Below are 20,283 nucleotides of genomic sequence, written 5' to 3'. Positions count from 1 at the left end.
TGGAAAATAAAAGAATCATTGAACGAGAATTAACTCACTAACCCAGCTTATTTTTAATACTCTAGATATAGATTCTCCAAAAGAATGACATACTTCCCTAGTTTACATAGGAATGGACTAAGGTGTGTTTGGTGAGGGGTCATTTTTGTGGCTTACAACTCTGGAGAGTTATTTTTGCAGCCTGTGGAGCCAGACTGGAGAAATAAAGCTGAAGGTGCTTTGATGTCTAAATTCCATTGATAACTTTTAAGCAAAAAATAACAGTAGAGTGAGCTGTGGAAATAGTAGTGGAAGAGAGGGGATGTTTCAAGAAAAATATTCACACAATTATTTAGCATTGAGCTGATCAAACAAAACAAGATTGTGAGCCATTTTCTTCTATGAAAGAAAAAAGGATGTTTGCATTATTAATTTTTCTTTTCAACTGAGTCCAAGTATGAAGAGTCTAAGGTTGGCTGAATCTTCCTGTCATTCTCCTTCGGAGAAAGTTTCAGTGAGGAATTAAGAAAACCAACAGTAGGGAAAGGAAGCTATTTTAATAGGAATGTGGAAAGCTAGGGAGAAGGAGACAAGAATATAAAACAAAGTCGAAAAGGGAAATACCTCCAAAAATCTAAATTTCTTCTTCTTTGCTAGCCATTTCCACCTCTGACTCAACTCTGGTAAATTAAATGCAGTGGTTTTTAACCAAGCAGAAGCATTGGAACTACTCATGGAGCTCTGGCACCACACAGCTGCCACGATGCCACCCCAGGCTTTCTAAATCAGAATCTCTGGAGGTGGGACATGGGCATGCATCATTTTAAAATATGTTTCATCAGTTGTTCTGAAACATACTACTTTTTTAGTGTGATCCCCATTTACCCCAGGCCTCACCATCCTGTGCTTACCAACAGAACCACAATACCGCATAGCTCAATCTCATGACCCTATGTATAATTGCAGAGTCTCATTTATATATTTCTGTAGTCCCCAAATACATAGAACAGAGTTGGCAAGCACTCCTCCCAGATCTTTCTGCCTGGCATCTCTTGTGGAGGGCTAGCAGAGACACTTGAGAGTGATTCTTAACATTAGCTCCCTGTTCATAGTACCAACACCTACCCCGGTGCAAACCTAAAGTGCAAACCCTCAAGCTGAAACAACATTTATCATTTCAGAACCAGGCTGTGTTATCCCCAGATACAGTGAAAATGGTGCTCTTCCCTAACCTGTATCCTGCTTCATCACTTTGGCCCCTTAGCCACATGATAGGTGCCTCTGTGCCTGGGAAAAAGGAATCTTCAGTGTCCTCCTGCAGCCCCTGCCTCCATCTAGGTTCAGACCGAGACCATAAGACCCATCAGTAAAAGAGACAGCCTCTTGTCCATTTATATCCTTTTACATCTCTACCCCCACACACCCTTTTATTTGAAGACACTTTCCTACTATGTAAATTATTTCACTCAAATCACCTCTTTGAACTTTTAGATGCACCTTTTAAGCAAACACACACCAAAATTTAAAATCCCAGTTTAAATTGAGGTGATATCCTTATTACACATCATTCTTCTAAAATAATACCCTTTCAGCTGGGCGTGGTGGCTCATGCCTGTAATCCCAGCATTTTGGGAGGCCAAGGCGGGCGGATCACGAGGTCAGGATCGAGACCATCCTGGCGAACACTGTGAAACCCTGTCTCTACTAAAAATAAAAAAAAATTAAAAAATAAAAAAAATTAGCCTGACGTGGTGGCAGGCACCTGTAGTCCCAGCTACTCGGGAGGCTGAGGCAGGAGAATGGCGTGAACCCAGGGGGTGGAGCTTGCAGTGAGCCAAGATAGTGCCACTGCATTCCAGCCTGGGCAACAGAGCAAGACTCTGTCTCAAAAAAAAAAAAAAAAAAGAAAGAAAAAAAGAAAATAATACCCTTTCTTTCAATCTACCAAAATCTAGCTAAGTCCAAGGGGATCACATGTGTCAGGTTCAAGCCCCAGCTGAGGTCTGAGGGGAGTAGGTGGATGCGGCACAGTGAGCTAGAAGAACAGTCGAGAGACAGCAGGTAGATGAGACATGACTTTATTCAGCAGGTCCTTCACAGTGTCAGTGTTACATTTATACACCTTACAAAGCATAGTGGCTGAGAACCAGGTGATGAGCTTCTCTATGCTATGTCTACATAGCTGTGATTATATAAAGCATGGAAATGTGCACCTGCACTCCAATCCTGCTGAGTCATGCAGGATGTTTACCTCTGCCTATGCCTGCCTGGCTGCAGCAAAGCCTTGTTCCTTACAACATGGTCTTAGATCAAGTGAGTTGATAAATGTCAACCTCTATAGTTATCCAGAAAATGCAGTTAGCATCTTCATTTTCAAACTCAAGGCTCAAGAACCCTTGGGATTGCCACATGGATAAGGGGAGAAAAAAGGGGTTGAGTGGGCATTTGATAGAATATGTATTCTCAGATCTACAATCCAAAAAAAAAAAAAAAAAGAAACCTATTTGAAAAACTCCCTGTATCATGGCAGCAGTTCACAATCTCCTTCCCCATCCTTTGCTCCCTGCCTCATTTCCACTTCCCAAATCCTCTTGTTAGGATTTTTCATCTTTGCAAATGACTCCACCATTCAGCCAGTTCTTCAAGTCAAACACTGGTTGTCAAATTTGGCTCTTTTGTCTCTTTCTCCTCTCCTCCAACAACAAATCTATAACCAGTCCCATCAGTTCTATACTCTAAATTTCTACTGATTTTATTTCTTTCTCTTCATCTCGACTGACTCTAATCCAGGCTGACATCATGACTTGCTGAGACTAATGCAATAAGCCACAGCTAATTTTCTGATATCTACATTTATACCCTGAAAATGTTTTATCTGGTACAATCAGGGCAATTTTTAAAAATATCTGCTTCTTCTGCCCTTAAAAATTTTTAAATCTTCCTAAATCCTCTGAATGTCAGAGTTTTCAACTATAAGTTGGGGATAATGATTCCTAAATTGATGGTTATTGTAAGAATTTGAAAGATTGTAAAATATATGCATAGAGAATGTGTATATAAAAAGCCTAATGCTGTACTTCACTTGGCATATGTCAGAAAGTATTATGCTTATCTTTTTTCTTTCTAAGGCAGCCGAGGACATGGGACTCAACGGAGAAACAAAGTTCATTTTAGCTCTAAACTTCTATGATTCTATGTCACGCAAAGAAGCTGGGATGTACCTAAATTTTAAATTTGATGTCATTTTTTTGTTGTTGTTTTTCCATTGGTAATAAAATTCAGAACCAGAGGGACACAAATATGATTCATATCAGGTTACGTCAAAGGTGATAAAAGTCACACTTGTCTTCATACCTTGCTCTGCCAGCCCCAGTTCTGTCATCTTTTGTTCTGCTGGCTCATGGGTTGCTGATGGATTGTTCAGGCTGAGGGGTCAAAAGAAGAGAGTCAGAGTTTCAATTAAGTCACCTTAAAACAAATTCACATAAGAGATTTCATATAAGCACCTCTCATCTCATCTGTGCCTCACTTTTGCTTTTTATTTCTTTTTTTTATTATTATTATTATACTTTAAGTTCTAGGGTACATGTGCATAACGTGCAGGTTTGTTACATATGTATACTTGTGTCATGTTGGTGTGCTGCACCCATCAACTCGTCGGCACCCATCAGCTCATCATTTACATCAGGTATAACTCCCAATGCAATCCTTCCCTCCTCCCCACTCCCCATAATAGGCCCCAGTGTGTGATGTTCCCCTTCCCGAGTCCAAGTGATCTCTGGTGGCTAATGCCTGTAATCCCAGCACTTTGGGAGACCAAGGCAGGTGGATCACCTGAGGTCAGGAGTTCGAGACCAGCCTGGCAAACATGGCAAAACCCCACCTCTACTAAAAATACAAAAATCAGCTGACGGTGGTGGCAGGCCCCTGTAATCCCAGCTACTTGGGGGGCTGAGGCAGGAGAATTGCTTGAACCCAGGAGGCAGAGGTTGCAGTGAGCCAAGAGCTTACCATTGCACTCCAGCCTGGGCAACAAGAGAGAGATTCCATCTCAAAAATAAAATTAAATTAAATTAAAAAGTAAGGTAAGCATGTTTGAAAGTAATATTCATTTTTATCACTCATTTTGATACTATTCTTTATAAAAGTAATCATAAAATTATTTCCTAATTGAGATATTAATATATAAAATTTTATGTAGTGAAAAACTACTTTCTACATAAATCTGACTTAGCTATACATTTAACGTTAAGCAAAGGCATTGCCTATTCTTGAGACTACCAGCTATGCCTAATAACATAACCACAAACATGTGCAGAACAATTATACTGTTTAAAATGCTTTCATATACATTACCATTTATGATTTAACCAAATATAGTTATGGACTTCAGTATATTCTTTTGAATTGGTCAAAATGTAGAAAACACCCCAAAACTATATTCATATCTCAAGTAACTCTTATTAGCATTTTGCTGATAAATAAATAGAGCATTTTACCAGAACAATAAACATAGGTTTTAAACAAATATATAAGAAAAATGATTTCTCATTTGAAGATAAAAATGCACATACCATGGCTAATATGAATCTTATTTCATTCACCATTTTAAATATATAAAATACAACCTGCACTATAACCTGAATGGGGTCACCCAGGGCACTGGCCAGATAGCACAAGGCTTGGGGACTAGAGCCTGACATGTTAAAACCAGGTTAGGAATTCCGCAAGAAGGAGCCAAAACTCAGAAAGGAAATGGAAGGTCCAAATCGTTGGTCTTAAAAAGCATGAAAAGTCATGGTTGTAGAAACCAAGTATGAACAGCAGAACCAAAGCCTGGATCAGAGCTGGCAATGAGAATATAATCCAAGGGGCAAATAATAGGTAGAAGTGGACTGGAATGGGAGCATGCAGAAAGTCCTGGGATTACTGGGTATGGAATTAGAGTGTGAGTTGTACACCTTCATCATTCAGCTGGTACCAAGGCATGAGGGTAGCCCTTACTTAAAGATGCATGTAGGAGAAGAGAGATAATATAGACCAAGTCTTTTTTTTTTTTTTTTTTTTTTTTTTTTTTTTTTTTTTGAGGCGGAGTCTCGCTCTGTCACCCAGGCTGGAGTGCAGTGGCCGGATCTCAGCTCACTGCAAGCTCCGCCTCCCGGGTTCACGCCATTCTCCTGCCCCAGCCTCCGGAGTAGCTGGGACTACAGGCGCCCGCCACCTCTCCCGGCTACTTTTTTGTATTTTTTTAGTAGAGACGGGGTTTCATCGTGTTAGCCAGGATGGTCTCGATTTCACGACCTCGTGATCCGCCCGTCTCGGCCTCCCAAAGTGCTGGGATTACAGGCTTGAGCCACCGCACCCGGCCTAGACCAAGTCTTGTTAATTTTAACTATATACCTCGTTATGTTGTTGTTAAAATGCAATTCTAAGAGATTTTCTTTTCTTTCTTTTTCATTTTTCCTTTTTTTTTTCTTCTTGATACATGGTCTTTTTGATACACTCTGTCACCCAGGCTGATCATAGCTCACTGTTACCTCAAACTCCTAGGCTTAAGCAATCCTCCCACCTCAGTCTCCCAAGCAGCTGATACTACAGACATGTGCCACCACACCTGGTTAATTTTTTGTAGAGATGGGGTCTTGTTATATTGCCCAGGCTGGGAGATTTGATTTCTTATCCAGAATGTTTTAGAGTAGTCATGCAATTGCTGACTGCTTCTTATTGATCTGAAATACTCAAACTAAGATTTTTAGGAATCACATTCTGTAATTAATATTTATAAGTGGTTGGGCTCAGTGGCTCACACCTGTAATCCCAGCACTTTAGAGGGCAGAGGCAGGCGGGTTGCCGTAGGTCAGGAGTTTGAGATCAGCCTGGCTAACATAGTGAAACCTGGTCTCTACTAAAAACACTAAAATTAGCTGGGCGTGGTGGGGCATGCCCGTAGTCCCAGCTACTCGGGAGGCTGAGGCAGGAGAATTGCTTCAACCCAAGAGGCAGAGGTTGTAGTGAGCCGAGACTGTGCCACTGCACTCCAGCCTGGGCAACAGAGCAAGACTCTGTCTCAAAAAAAAAGAAAAAAAAAAAGTAAGTAATTATATATAAGTACTTAGAATGATTATTAAAGATATACTAAATTAAAAGAAAATTATTTACATGTCATTTTGAAGACACTGAAACTTAAATTCTTCATTTTGATAGACAAGAAGAAAAAAGTATTTTATAAAAGCAGCAGACCTAGCAGTTTGACTGGCAAATGATAAATATTAAAAATTATTTGTTGATTGAACAGTGAACTATTTCTGATTTGTTGTGATTTAGAATAGGTCCTTTAAAAGTCTTATCACGGCACTTTTAGGAAGTAAAGAAATAATTACTACATTGTGATGTAACTTTTTGTTGTTGTTCTCCTTTTTACCTACATGTGTTGATATAATTTCAGCACAGCCATTTACATGATTCGGAAATCTGACTTTAATTATACACATAAGGTCTTCTGAAACTAAGAACTGTGCTTTATTGTCCCTCCTTTTAGTTCTCACAAAGGATGTTTCTGCCTTGTGTTACTTTTGATTTGTCAAACATACATTTTTCTGAAATATCAAACTGTGTTTTGTGAAGTTAAAGGAACATAACTCTCCTTTAGAGGATGTCAGTTGGTACAGGAAAAATGACATGGTAAAATGGCTGCTCAAAGGTAAGTTTTCAAAATGCGTATCTCTATTGACTCTGTGAATTAACTTGATCCACAAATCAAACTCCAGAACTAGTAGCAAGAAATAAACTGAAGGGCATGTAAAAGGAATAGAAACATGCTTAGATCTCAAGGGAAATTTTAGGAAAAATGTATAACACTACTAAGGGCCTGAAAAATCAAAAGCGGTACTTTACTGCAACTTGACACCAACGTGTGTCTTGAATTAAATATTTGAAATAGCATTGTTATTCAGAGGCAAGTATGTAGATGAAAAAGAAAAGGTAAAATTCCCCCAACTAGTACTAATACAGAAAGCCATTTTTCTTCTCCTTTATTCCTGACCCCATCCCACATAATAGAATTGACCTTCACTATTTATTGGCCCAGAAAGAGAAATCACACATTGCCCCAAAGGTTGACTTGCCAAGAGTAGGAAACAGTTATTCTGGGAATTAAAGAGCATTGATGAGTCTCTTGAAAACTGCACCTACACTTCTTGGTTCCCTTCTTTCAGCTCCTATTTTTCTATGCAAATCAGTGCAGAGAGTTTTTTCCTAGTTCCAGTGCAGCCGACAATGTGGCTGCTGTAGACATGAGCGACTGAGGGACATGGTGATGTTGATTCAATTAAAGTCTGATCATCAAGAATGAGTTCAGGGAGCTAGATTCTTCTGTGCCCAGAACAGTACTTATTTGCACTCTCCTCAGATGCTGCATTGGAAATTTAATGTAAGTTTTATGTATTTGTTTGTGAACTAGGTGTTTTCCAATATCCTGAGAGATGGCTTAAAAAAAAAAATACACACACAGCTGCTTGTACATAGTAGAGAGACAAATAGATCAAGTGAATTGTAGTAAAGCTTAGTTGAATCTTCAAACTAAAAAGATGGCATCACCATCAGCAAAAAAAATCTTCAGAATCAGCCTGAAACCTCACCCAAGGCAGAGGTACCCAGAGTGATTTTTAACATGGAAGCTTTAGAAATTGTCAGAAAAAAGACTTTTAGAGACTGTCTGCTTAGCTTCAACTGTCAAAAAAAAGGTGATGCTAACGTTATCTGTTTTCTTCCCTACCTCACTTCCATCTCCCACAACACACACATTCAAGAATAGGAATGGTCCCTACAACGCTTAACACCCTCTGGACAAGGTCAGTCAGTGGTCGTTCATTTATCTTCCTTCTGCTCTTTCCTCAGACCAGAGATTCAAGATTTGAACATATGTACACACTCGTTTGGCTAACAGTACAGCAAATTCCAGTACTCTAAGGATTAACTAGTCACTTTATTTCTTTTGGAAGGCTGTGCTATAACCGAAGCCCAACATTTTGTTTATCTTCCACTGTTTATCTTCCAAGGAGCATGCTCCAATGCACTCATCATGACAAAGTACCTGCTGTGGAAATGTATTTTAAGATTGTGAAATATGAAGGCTTTTTGGAGGAAGAGCAGTTATTATCTAATTTTAAAAAGTTTTGTTCCTTTGTAGAAGTGGACAATATATAAGTTTCTTAGAGATTTTAAACAAACTCAACTTTATTGAAGTAGCATTTCTAGTCCCATTTTTGTGTATAAAGTTAAACAGATCCACCTTCATGGTAAATGGATATTTGAAACTAATAAATATAAACAAATTCCTTTTAAGTTAATTGCTTTGACCTCCTCTTCCTACAACAACACTTTTTGGAGAACTGCTAAAAAAAAAAAATAGTAAAAGAAATACTTGTGTTTCAGAGCTCTTTATTTCCCCTGGTCAGGCAGTAGTGTGGGTTCTGAAGAATAATACAAAGATTCAGTGGCAGGAAGCTAAAAAGAGAATAAAGAAAAGCAAAGATGACATAACAAACCACCCCACAAGCTCTCCCATTAATCCATGAATGACTGAAAATGGATTATGAGTGAGCTTATTTTTTTGTTTCAATTGACAGCTAAGGAAGAGTAGCTTTACAAAATTTTGTAAAGCATGATTGAATGAAGGCTCTCTCAAAATTCTGAAGTCCCTATTTTTTTCTCTAAATTAATGTCAACACTAGAACTGTTTAATGTATCATTGAGAAAAGAAATTAGTAAAATTTTAGTTTCTCCTCTAGATAAAGTTTCATGAAAATAAATAGAAAAAAGGAAATTCAGTGACTCTATTCCTTGGCATAATAATTAGATTTTTGGCATTCAAATATAAACAAATAATTCTAATATGACATAAGTGCTATATTCAAAATACATGTAATGAGAAGACAGATTTAAAATGTTATTAATGGCAATGAAAATATACATTCTTAGCCTTTATTTGACTTACATGTTATTCAATTAACATTTATATTCAACAAACATTTATTGATTGTATATTATATGCCAAATATTTACATTTTAAACAATGCCAACTTTTATCTCAAATGTTCTTTTGAAACAAAGATTATTAAATAAATGAGAATTCATGGAGAAAGACAATGATTTGCCTGGGAACATCAGAGGGAGAAAGAATTCAGAGGTGTAACTAGAACCAGAGGTGTGTTGGTAAATGTTTTACCACCCGTTCTCCACTACCCTGATTTGTAGTGTTTGCCAATTAGCATAGTGTAAATGTGAACACCATGTCTGATTTCAAGCTACCAACCTGACATTACTGAAAGCAGAGTTGGAAAGAGATGCACACAAAGCATTCTCTGATCCATTATGAACTTCCTGTAGCATATCACTGTTAATACCCAGCAAACAATGGCTTTCTAGGGTCACCCTATGACTCTATTCATGACTACCTAACAGTCAGGATTGAGGGGTTGAATAGCTTTGGAGAGTGACTCATAATTGTCCATAGACATATTTACATAGGACCCCATTATCTTTATCTCTTTTCTTCTCTGGATTTTGGAGCATTCACTCCCATATCCTGGCTCTCTTTAGCCTTCTGCTACATTAAGCACCTGACCTCTGTTACTGTAAAGAGAAAAGTAGCTTCTGCTTTGGGAAGCTGGCAATAACTTTGAACTACTTCAGCAAAATGCTTCCCCATTTTGTCACACAGAATATTAAAAAGATATATAGTCAGGGATGAGATTTAATAAAATTAATAAATGTTTCTGCTTCATCAAGGATATTCTTAAAGAATGCTTGCAGTTTTTCACTGAGAATATGTAGAGATGAAGAATTTAATGACTATAAACACAGTTTAGTACCTCAGCCTTGATTAGAGCTAAATTTCACTGCTTTTGTACCAGCAGTGAAAATGTCAAACACAATTTAAAGGGCCAATAATGTCTTAGTGTGATTATGAAAATAATTTTTACCTTGCAGATCTCATGAAAGGATCTCCAGGAACCTTTCGGGACCCACAGATAACACTTGGAGAGCCACCCCCCTAGCCCCAAGTCACAAACATGTCTTGGTTTGGTTATTGCCATCGCCTGCTAATCAGGTTCCCAAATTCATTCTGGCCTCCTTGTAATCCATTTACCTATGGAAGCCAAACAGAGCTTTTAATAAGGCAATTCTAGTCATGTCATTTTCTATTCAAAACCCTTTTACGGCTTCCCGTAGTCTTAGGGCAAAATTAAAACCTTCACCATGGCTGAGAGAGGTTTTACCATCTGGTCCCTGGCTATTACCCAGCCTCATCTCTCTCAGATCTCCTTAATCTATTTGCAGCAGCCACACTTGCTTCTTTCTCTTTTTCAAACATTGCAGATTAATTCTTTCCCCCAGGGTCCTTGCACATGCATTTTTTTGTTCTTGTAATGATTTCTCTATGTTTCATTTACCTAATTCGACCTATCCCTTAACTATCAATTTAAATTACACTCTAAGAGGCTTTCCTTACCTGAATTCCATCAGATTAGGTTCCCCCTCATATGCTTTTTTTTTTTTTTTTTTTGAGACGGAGTCTCGCTCTGTCGCCCAGGCTGGAGTGCAGTGGCCGGATCTCAGCTCACTGCAAGCTCCGCCTCCCGGGTTCACGCCATTCTCCTGCCTCAGCCTCCCGAGTAGCTGGGACTACAGGCGCCCACCACCTCGCCCGGCTAGTTTTTTGTATTTTTTTAGTAGAGACGGGGTTTCACCGTGTTAGCCAGGATGGTCTCGATCTCCCGACCTCGTGATCCACCCGTCTCGGCCTCCCAAAGTGCTGGGATTACAGGCTTGAGCCACCGCGCCCGGCCTCATATGCTTTAACAAGCAGTCTTGTACTTATGTAATTAATGTAGAACATTTTTTTATTATTATTTTTTGAGATGGAGTCTCGCTCTGTCGCCCAGGCTGGAGTGCAATGGCATGATCTTGGCTCACTGAAACCTCCACTTCCCGGGTCTGAGTGGTTCTCCTGCCTCAGCCTCCTGAGTAGCTGGGATTACAGGTGCACACCACCATGCCTGGCTAATTTTTATATTTTTAGTAGAGATGGGGTTTCACCATTTTGGTCAGGCTGGTCTCAAACTCCTGACCTCATGATCCGCCAGCCTCAGCTTTCCAATATAGTACTTATTTTTGAGGTCCTCCGTGAGACTATAATTACTCTCAAGGAAAAGACTATCTGTCTTGCTCTTCGTTGTATCCCTAGTGCTTGGCATAGATTAAGGACTTTTAATGTTGTCTGATTTTACTTAAGGATGTCACCTAAAATGAAAAAGAAAGAATTGAAAGATTACCTACACATAAATATCAGTCTGTCTGCTCTTTTGAACGTGTACAACAATGACTTGTGGCCCTTTGAAGGAACAAGAAAGCACCTTAATCTAGCTTTGAATTACTTGACAAAAATAATAATAATAGTAAAAGTAAAGAAAAAGGAAACTAAGCAAACTGGAAGGTGCAGAGAAGGCATCTCTCAACGCAAGAATTCAGAGTTAAGATTATGGAAGCCAGATCAGGATAGCTGTACTCAAAATTGAAATTCAATCCTAGTAATGAAGATTTTGTTCCAGTGATACCTTAATCCCTCTTCTCTTTAAGATGATGACTCTCCAAGGAGGTTGCTGAGTTTTTCATTCAAATAGACTCAGACCATCTGCATACAATGTCCAACAAATGTCTGAGCTTTAGCAGTAGGCATAGCTTAGTCCCAAGCATGGATTTCTACTACACTTTATCCACTTGTTTTATTCCCTTATCTGTTCCTCCATGCCAGATAAATATTGAAGTCTTGTTCTAGCTCTGAGTCAAGTCTGTACTTCTTGACTTTCTGAAAAAATTATCATGCTCCCAAGCTTAACTCCACAATAAGTTTTTCACATCTAGAAAATGTTGTGGCTCTCTATTAAAGAAACATGTGCCAAAAATTAAGTAATTCCAGGAAGGCTCAAAGTTCTTCTGTAGATTATACTCATTATGGCTTGAGCATGCCTTAGGCTAGGTGACGACCAGTATGTAACTGGACGCAGTAGCCTAAGAAGATATTATTAGAAATTATAATTTTCTATATTTATTTTTTGCTCAGTTCAAACTATGGCACTAAAATGATTCAAAACCTCCTAAAACACTCTGGTAAATATTCTCCATTAATTCTACTCAAGATAAAATTGATGCATCTTACACAATGAAGTATATGAACAATTCATAGTAAGTTGTAAAACTCACGGTCACTTGGTGCTGAAAAGGAAAGCTTTGTTTAAATGGCTAAATATTTTATTATAAATGTCTCAACTACACTTAGAAGCAAATATGAGACGTTATTTCCTGTAGTATTTTTCCCAAAGCTAGAGTTTGTTTTAATAAGGCAAAGGTTAAACACTGCAGTGAATTATGTCTGCACCAATGTGCAAACACCTTTTTCTTTTTGCTTGTCCTTGCAAATTTTTTAAGTCTGATATTTATTACATCATGTTTGAAAAAGAGACAGATTAAAGCGAAGCTTGAAAAAGAGAAGATGGTGACTGGAAGAGATCTAATTACAGTGACCTAACACAATTGGGTCAGCAAGAGGGTAAGAATTCATGCATTTATAATGGGAACTTTTCTGGAACGTAGCTGATACTGTGCCATTGCCTTGGAAACCCACTCAGATGTAATCAGTCATTTTTTTAGACTATGTTTGAGACAGGAATCCCAAGTTGAAAAGTTCAGGGTAGGATGTTAGTATCTAGGGGAGAGCTAGTGGTTGTGTTGGAAACCTAGAAATCAAGAGACAACCGAAGGGGCTGATCGCTGAAAGAAAGAAAGCACCAGAAATTCCAATCCTGTAAGTGTGGAAACATCAAGGAAAAATTCAATCTTCTGTGGCAGTTAAATTACATTGTTATTTAAAAATTTGGAATATACCTTTGTCCATTTATATTTGCTGTTTCTAATTTCCTTTTTTATGTGCAGCATTTAATTTTAGGCTAATTACTCAACTGATGAATCACATAGTACTCCCCAGTAACATTCTACCTCCTTTAAGGACCTTTTTACTCACTGAAAGCTATAAAATGAAATAACTCATCTACAATATATCATAGACAACTTTCTTCATCACATAAAAGCTTACTCTGCAATTTGTGAATTATCCTGCTTCTTGCTTTTGCTTTCCTTTTTGTCTCCTTTAGGCTTGCTTTGCCCATCATTAGCACCTTCTCCAGAGCTAAAGAAAGGGGACAAGCAAGGTTTTAAACTCAGTCTAGTCATGGTATTTATTAATGGGTGGTTTTGAGGAGGGACCAGAAAACAAGAGTTTGCCAGCAAAAGTGAGGTTTGTAAATTATCCACAAGGCTAATTGATTCACGTGATCAATTCTCCCTTTTTTCACAACAGCACTGTCTAATGGAGCATTTGGATATATTCTTATCTATGCTGTTCAATGTGGTTGCCACTGGTCCAATTGAGTAACTGAATTTTTAATTTAATTTCATTTTAATTTTAATACATTTAAATATAAATAGCCACACATAGTTAACAGCTATCAGACAAGACAGTGCAGCTCTAGAATATGTCTTTCTAGTTATCACATCCAGCAGTACAATATAATTTCATAAACTCCAAATTTACTATTTTGGAAACCATAGTCTTTTCACATGGATTGAACTAGTTTACCATTGACATTTGCACTTTGAAGAAAATGTCAGATGATTGCATTAATAATGTAAAAACCATTATAGATTAAAAGTTTAACTTTCATAAGGGCATGTGCTAGTTATAAGAACTAGCATAAAACTATTAGAATTATTTATAAATTAATATAAATAATTGATAATAGATCTGTTAGATAATGAATCACTAACGTGAAGCAGGTCTAAAGGAAACTCGAAGGCATCCTTTATTTATTTATTTATTTAAACTGTATATGCCAGACATGGGACTAGTGCTGCAGATTTTTTAAAAAGACTAGCCATCAAGAAGGTCATTTATCTTTTCAAAAATATCATTAGTGCTTTATCTAATGTATTTTATATTTCATACCTTTTATATAAATAGGACTGAACTTTTCCCAAATTAGTACAAAATAATGATGTTTTTAATATTGTATTTAATTGAACTTTGCAGTGATTATCATTTATGTGCCTATAAGTTATTTTAGTATACTATATTAGCGTATAGTACAATCTTATGGTATATCTGTATGTATACAACACATATATAATTGTTTTAAATTTTCTTTACAGATTTAGGTAACAGTTAAAAAATTTTTCCAGTATTTAAACCCTGATTTAGTTTTGTTTACAGCATATAGCACTTATGTATTAATATAAGTATATATAGTAATATAAATACTGCATTACTTATAGTAAGTAGTATGACTATACTCATATAACCATATAAGGTACAATGTAACTTTATGTATACTTATATAACCATAAGAATAAACATAAGTATTAATATATGACTAATATAAGGATAAGTACTAATAGTTTCTTCTTTTAATTTCCTGCTTTAGTTTTTTTTTTTTTTTTTGAGACAAAATTTTGCTCTAGTTGCCCAGGCTGGAGTGCAGTGGTGCGATCTCGGCTCACTGCAACCTCCGCCTCCCGGATTCAAGTGATTCTCCTGCCTCAGCCTCCCGAGTAGCTAGGATTACAGGCATATGCCACCATGCCTGGCTAATTTTGTATTTTTGGTAGAGACAGAGTTTCTCCATGTGGATCAGGCTGGTCTCAAACTCCTGATCTCAGGTGATCCGCCTGCCTCAGCCTCCCGAAGTGCTGGGATTACAGGCATGAGCCACCGCGCCCAGCCTTAGCACACCTAATATGTACACCTAATATATACAAATATTAATAAAAATGATGACTTGATTTATACTTAATGAAAATTAATATGTTAACTTTTTCAGGAATATTGACGATGGGCTATAGAGCCAGATAGCCAGACTATTCAGTAACTAGTTTTCTCACATCCCAAATACAACCCTGAGCAACCCTCAGCTTATCTGTGCTTCAATTTCTTCACTAGGAAAGTGGAAAATAATTACAACCTCCTTATAGGGTCATATTGAGAAATAAATAGAAAGATTCATAGCAAGTGCTTTACATAGCCCCTGATACATACTAAGTGTTCAATAAAACTTCATTATTATCGTTATTATTAAAAATATTGCAAGATAAACTTAATAAATTTGAGACCCTATGTCACCTTTTTCAAGGTAACAGTGGAGAAGGAGTTTGTCAATGCTCAATGTATACTATACCAGGTGGTATTTGACTACACACAAAACTGAATTAGAGTTTAAATACTGGAAAATTTTTACTCACTAGTGTCTTTACTTTCTTGTAGAATATTAATTTACTTACTCTTTTCCTCTAAGACTGGAAAATTCACAACTTTTTGTACTTTATTTTGAAGATTACCTATTTGACATGGAGTCATTACAGAAGATGTGTCCCATGTTGAAAACAATTTTTTTTGCTGGCAGACATGTATATGAAATTGAAAATATAGGTTTTACTCAGTATGCCTATAAAAACAAAGAATGAATATATTAAACAGTTTTAAAACTTCTAAGGAAATGCTTTTGCAAATAAATACAATCCTAGAAAGGATGTAATATTTGAGAAAAGCTCTGGCTCAAAAGCGTGATCAGAGATTTTCAAGTAGAGCATTGAATTAGATTTTTAAATGCCACCATGTATTCTGTAAACAGATTTAGCTGACAACACAAATTAAATTGGAAAAACTGAACATCTCAGTTATGTCAATTTGCTCAGGCCTCAAAGATACACATCTTTGAAGTCATGCTTAAGTCAATACAACAGTATATGCAATACTTCATGAGATCCATTTAAACCTTACATTTAAAAGTACACACTTGTAATTCCACCACTTAACTTTAGTCTTGTAGAAGACTTGAAGGAAACAACCGACTCCAAACTACAGAACTCAATAGGGAAATGTGGGCAGTAAGCCAAGTGTGCTTTTGAATCTCCATTTCTCTCTTTGTATTAATTTTGAGAACATTAACTGCTATGAGAAATAAACTTACAAATACAGCAGAAGTTTATTTCTCACTCACATAAAGTCCAAAATAGTTCTCAACTGACAGATGATCTCCTTTGAGCAGAAATTCAGAGACCCAAGCTTCTTCGAGTATTGGCTCCATTGTCTTCAACATGTTGCTTCCAATATGGCCATCCTTGTCTTCATTTAACAGAAAAAGCAAATAGCAAGTAGTTCAAGTAGAAAGATTTCCTAGACCAGACCTGGGAGAGAGACAAATACCACTTCCATTTATATTCCATTGGCTGGAACTCAGTCATACGGCCACACCTCACTGTAAGGGAAGCTGGGATATGTAGTCTAAAATATTCCTAGAATGACAGTCCCCAATGCCATATGATTCTTGATAAGCCTACAGAATATAGTTTCTTCTTAGTCACTAGTCATCTCCCAGCTGCTTCTGTTACCTCTTTAATTGCTAGAGGAAATCCATCCCATTAATTCATTCACAGTTATGTGTCAGCCCTGGATGTGCATTTCAAAAGCAGAGGGCTGAAGAATGATTACTCACTCCATAAAAAGAAAAATGGAGGAGTTTTTTTTTTTTTTGGGGGGGGAGGGTTGTTTATTTGTTTGTTTTTGGTAGATAGGATTCAAAAATATTTGAAGTAAGATCTACTTAGTTCATGAATAAGGCAAGTTCTAAAAAGCAGTCCGTTTCTTAGAAATAGAGAGGATACAAATTAAAGAATAAATATTATAAACAACACCTATTCAATTCTGAGTTTTTTCTCATTTCTTTAGATATTCTTAATGTACAGTATCATTGGTTAGTGTGTCTATTGGTATTGGGTAAAAGGCACACTTTATCAAGCCAGTGAGAGACCACTGTGTCTTAATTCCTATGCTGGATTAGCATATATAAGAGGTCTCACAGAAATCTCCAATGCAACATGTTGCAAAACTGAAATCTTGACTTTCCTCCACAAATCTATTCCACCCTCATCTCTTCCCTTGCCTGTTGATGCAACTCTATCTTAAGAGTTGCACAAGACTAAAACTTTAGAATCTTTGACTCCCCTCCTTCTCTCAGACCTCTTATCCAAGCTTCCAGGAAATCCTGTTTACTCTACATTCAAAATGCCCAGAATAAACACCAGCTTAGGAAACACAGCAAGCCCCTGTCTCTATTTTAAAAATAATAAAAATGAAATAAAAATTTAAAAAAAAACAAAATACCCAGAATATGAACACTTCTCCTCATCCTCATTCCTGGTTTGAGCCCCCATCATTTCTTACAGGGATCACGAAATAGCCTCCTAAATACTTTTGTGTCTGTAATCCCCACCCCTAAACATAAACACACACACTCACACACACACCCCTACTCTCGACTGAGGAGCAAAAGTAGAAGCAGTGAAATTAGTTAGGAGACCACTGTACTAATTCAGGTAAGAGATAACTCCCACTGTTCTTCCCTCACATGGTCCACTTCACCCATATTGATGTCTTTGCTGTTTTTGGACAAATTAGATATTCTCTCACCTTTCTTACTAATGTCACCATTTCAGCAAGGCTTATCCTGAGTGTCCTATTAAATATTCCAATGTGCTACCCAGAATTTCCAAAACCTCTTAAACTTATTTTCCTTTTAATGTAATTATGTAATGCTTACTAACATAGTTTATAATGTGCATACTTCTTTGTGTTTACTGTTTGCCTTTCTTCCAGAATGTAAGCTCCACAAGAGCAGATATTTCTTTTGTAGTTTTTTTTTTTTTACAGTGCTGTCCTTCTAGTGCCTAGAAGAGTACCTAACACATAAAAGATGCTCTGTAAATATTTATTGAATGTTCAATGAATTTTTCTAAACAGAAATATATAGTTTAAAAATTGATGATCCTATCAGGTTTAAGCTTTTCTGGTTCACTATCACCTGGTAGAGAAGATTAGTCAAAATCCTTGGGACCAAAGTATTTCAAGGTATATTTGATGGAAAAATAATTTCACAGAATATTCTTGCCAAATAAGCTTATGATACATAGCCGACCATACCTCCCTCTTGGAGAGTCTATTCCACTGTAAAACAATCTTTGTAACACTAATCCAGCACTTCCCAAACTTACTTAACAAATCTCTTTTTTCATGAAGTGACTATTAGAATTACATGGAATTAATGCTCTAGGCTCGTGATGTGAAAATAATAATATTTAAAATGGAGTTTAGCCCAGGAATGTAAGATTGGTTCAACATTTGAAAAGCAATCATTGTAATATACCATATTAATTGGATAAAAGATAAAAATACATGATTGTCTCAATAATTTCAAATAAAACATTTTACAAAATCCAAAATCCTTTTATGATTGAAAAAAAAAAAAAAACACTGAATAAATGAACATATTAAGGGATTTCCTTAACCTGGTAAAGGACATCTACCAAAAAACCCCTACAGCTTGCATTATAATGGTGAAAGAGTGAAAGCTTTCCCCCTATAATCAGTAACAAAAGAATTTCAACTCTCACCACTTCTATACCTTGCCAGGGAAACTAGGCAAGAAAAAGAAATAGAAGTATCTAGATCAGAAAGCAAGAAATAAAATAATGTGTATTTGCAGGTTGTGTAATTTATATATATAAAACACTAACAAATTCACACTCATACACACACACATTACAGCTAATGAGTTCAGCACAGCTGCAGAACACACTACCAATATACAAAAATCAGTTGTAATGCTATAGACTAGCAATAAACAAACTAGAAATAAATGTAAGGAAACAATTCCATCGATAACAGCTTTATAAAGACTAAAATACTTAGGAATAAATCTAACAAAAGAAGTGCAACATGAGTACACTGAAAACTACAAAATTTCATTAAAGGCCTAAATAGAAAGACATTTTATGTTTCTGGATTGAAGGACTGAATGTGGTTAAGATGGCAATGCTCCCCAAATCGACCTAAAGATTCACTGCAATCACTATCAAAATACCTGTTGACATTTTTTTTTTTTTTGCAGGAATTGACAAGCTAATCTTTAAAATCAAAAGATCCAAAATAGTAAAGCCAAACTTGAAATACAACAAAACCAGAAAACTCACACTTCCTGATTTCAAAACTTGCTACAAAATTATATTAATCAAGACAGTGTAAACAGGCAAAAGGATAGACAGGTAAAGGAAGAGAACTGAGAATTTTATCAACAAATTAATAGCAGAGATTCAAACCCAGACTGGACAAAAAAAATCCATGCTTTCCCTACTACCATGTAAGTCTTTTTTGGTTATCATTGTTCTCTATATTCTCCACAACACGTAACCTAGGGCCATGTACCAACTGATGAATGAATGAGCAGCGCTTCTGGTGATAATGTCTAATCCTATAAGGCACTAAATGGTACGTAAAGAAGGACAATTTTATTTTTAAGTACAACCCAACAGTTACCCTGCAGCTAAAGAAAGAAATTAAAAGCTATCATTATCTATGTGCTGAATAAAAAACACAGATGGAGTTTCTATACTCTAACACCCTTCATCTGTGGTAAAAATATGAGAATTGAAAAACTATCAGTCAGAAATATAGATACTATCTTAAGACCAAAACCAAAATTAGATTAGCCAGGAGATATCACCTTATATTCTCACTTTGTCTGCTAGCGTATCATGTTCAATGGGGTTAAGATAAGTATTTGCTAAATGGGAAAAATAGTTTACGTATATATATATATATATTCATCACACACACAGTTATACACTCCCCTGGGAAGTCTTGAAGAGCACTGTAACTTTGAAGGTCCTTGGAAAATTTCTGTCTTGGAACAAGACAGTCCAGGAGAGTTTAACATCATCAGTAATTAATGTGCAAGATGACAAACGTACCTCCTCTGACTCAGAAAATGAAATGTTTCCACAATCAAGCCTGAAGTTAGCAGTGTTGAAGTACTAAATGGCTTTCTAACAAATTTAGACTTGACAGTTACTTTGTCTTTCTCTTGTCTTAGCAGATTCATGCTTAAGAAGGCCACATATTCTCCGGCTACTCAGGGAATACAGGCCAACCTACCCATCTGCCAGGCAGCAATTCAGGGTGGGTGTCCTGCATATCCAGCTGTAGGGTTATATCGATGTAATTATATACATGGGTATGTAATAAAGATAGAGGAAGGGTGTCAGGAGGAGATTGTGGGTGAATGTTAGGCCAAACTTCTCAACTCCTTATTAGTCTCCTTTTATAGACTTGAGGACTAACCACATGCAGTGGCACACTTC

This window comes from Macaca fascicularis, chromosome 5 (genome assembly GCF_037993035.2).
Source record: "Macaca fascicularis isolate 582-1 chromosome 5, T2T-MFA8v1.1".
In the NCBI taxonomy this organism is placed as follows: Eukaryota; Metazoa; Chordata; class Mammalia; order Primates; family Cercopithecidae; genus Macaca; species Macaca fascicularis.
This window is presented reverse-complemented; position numbering follows the sequence as displayed.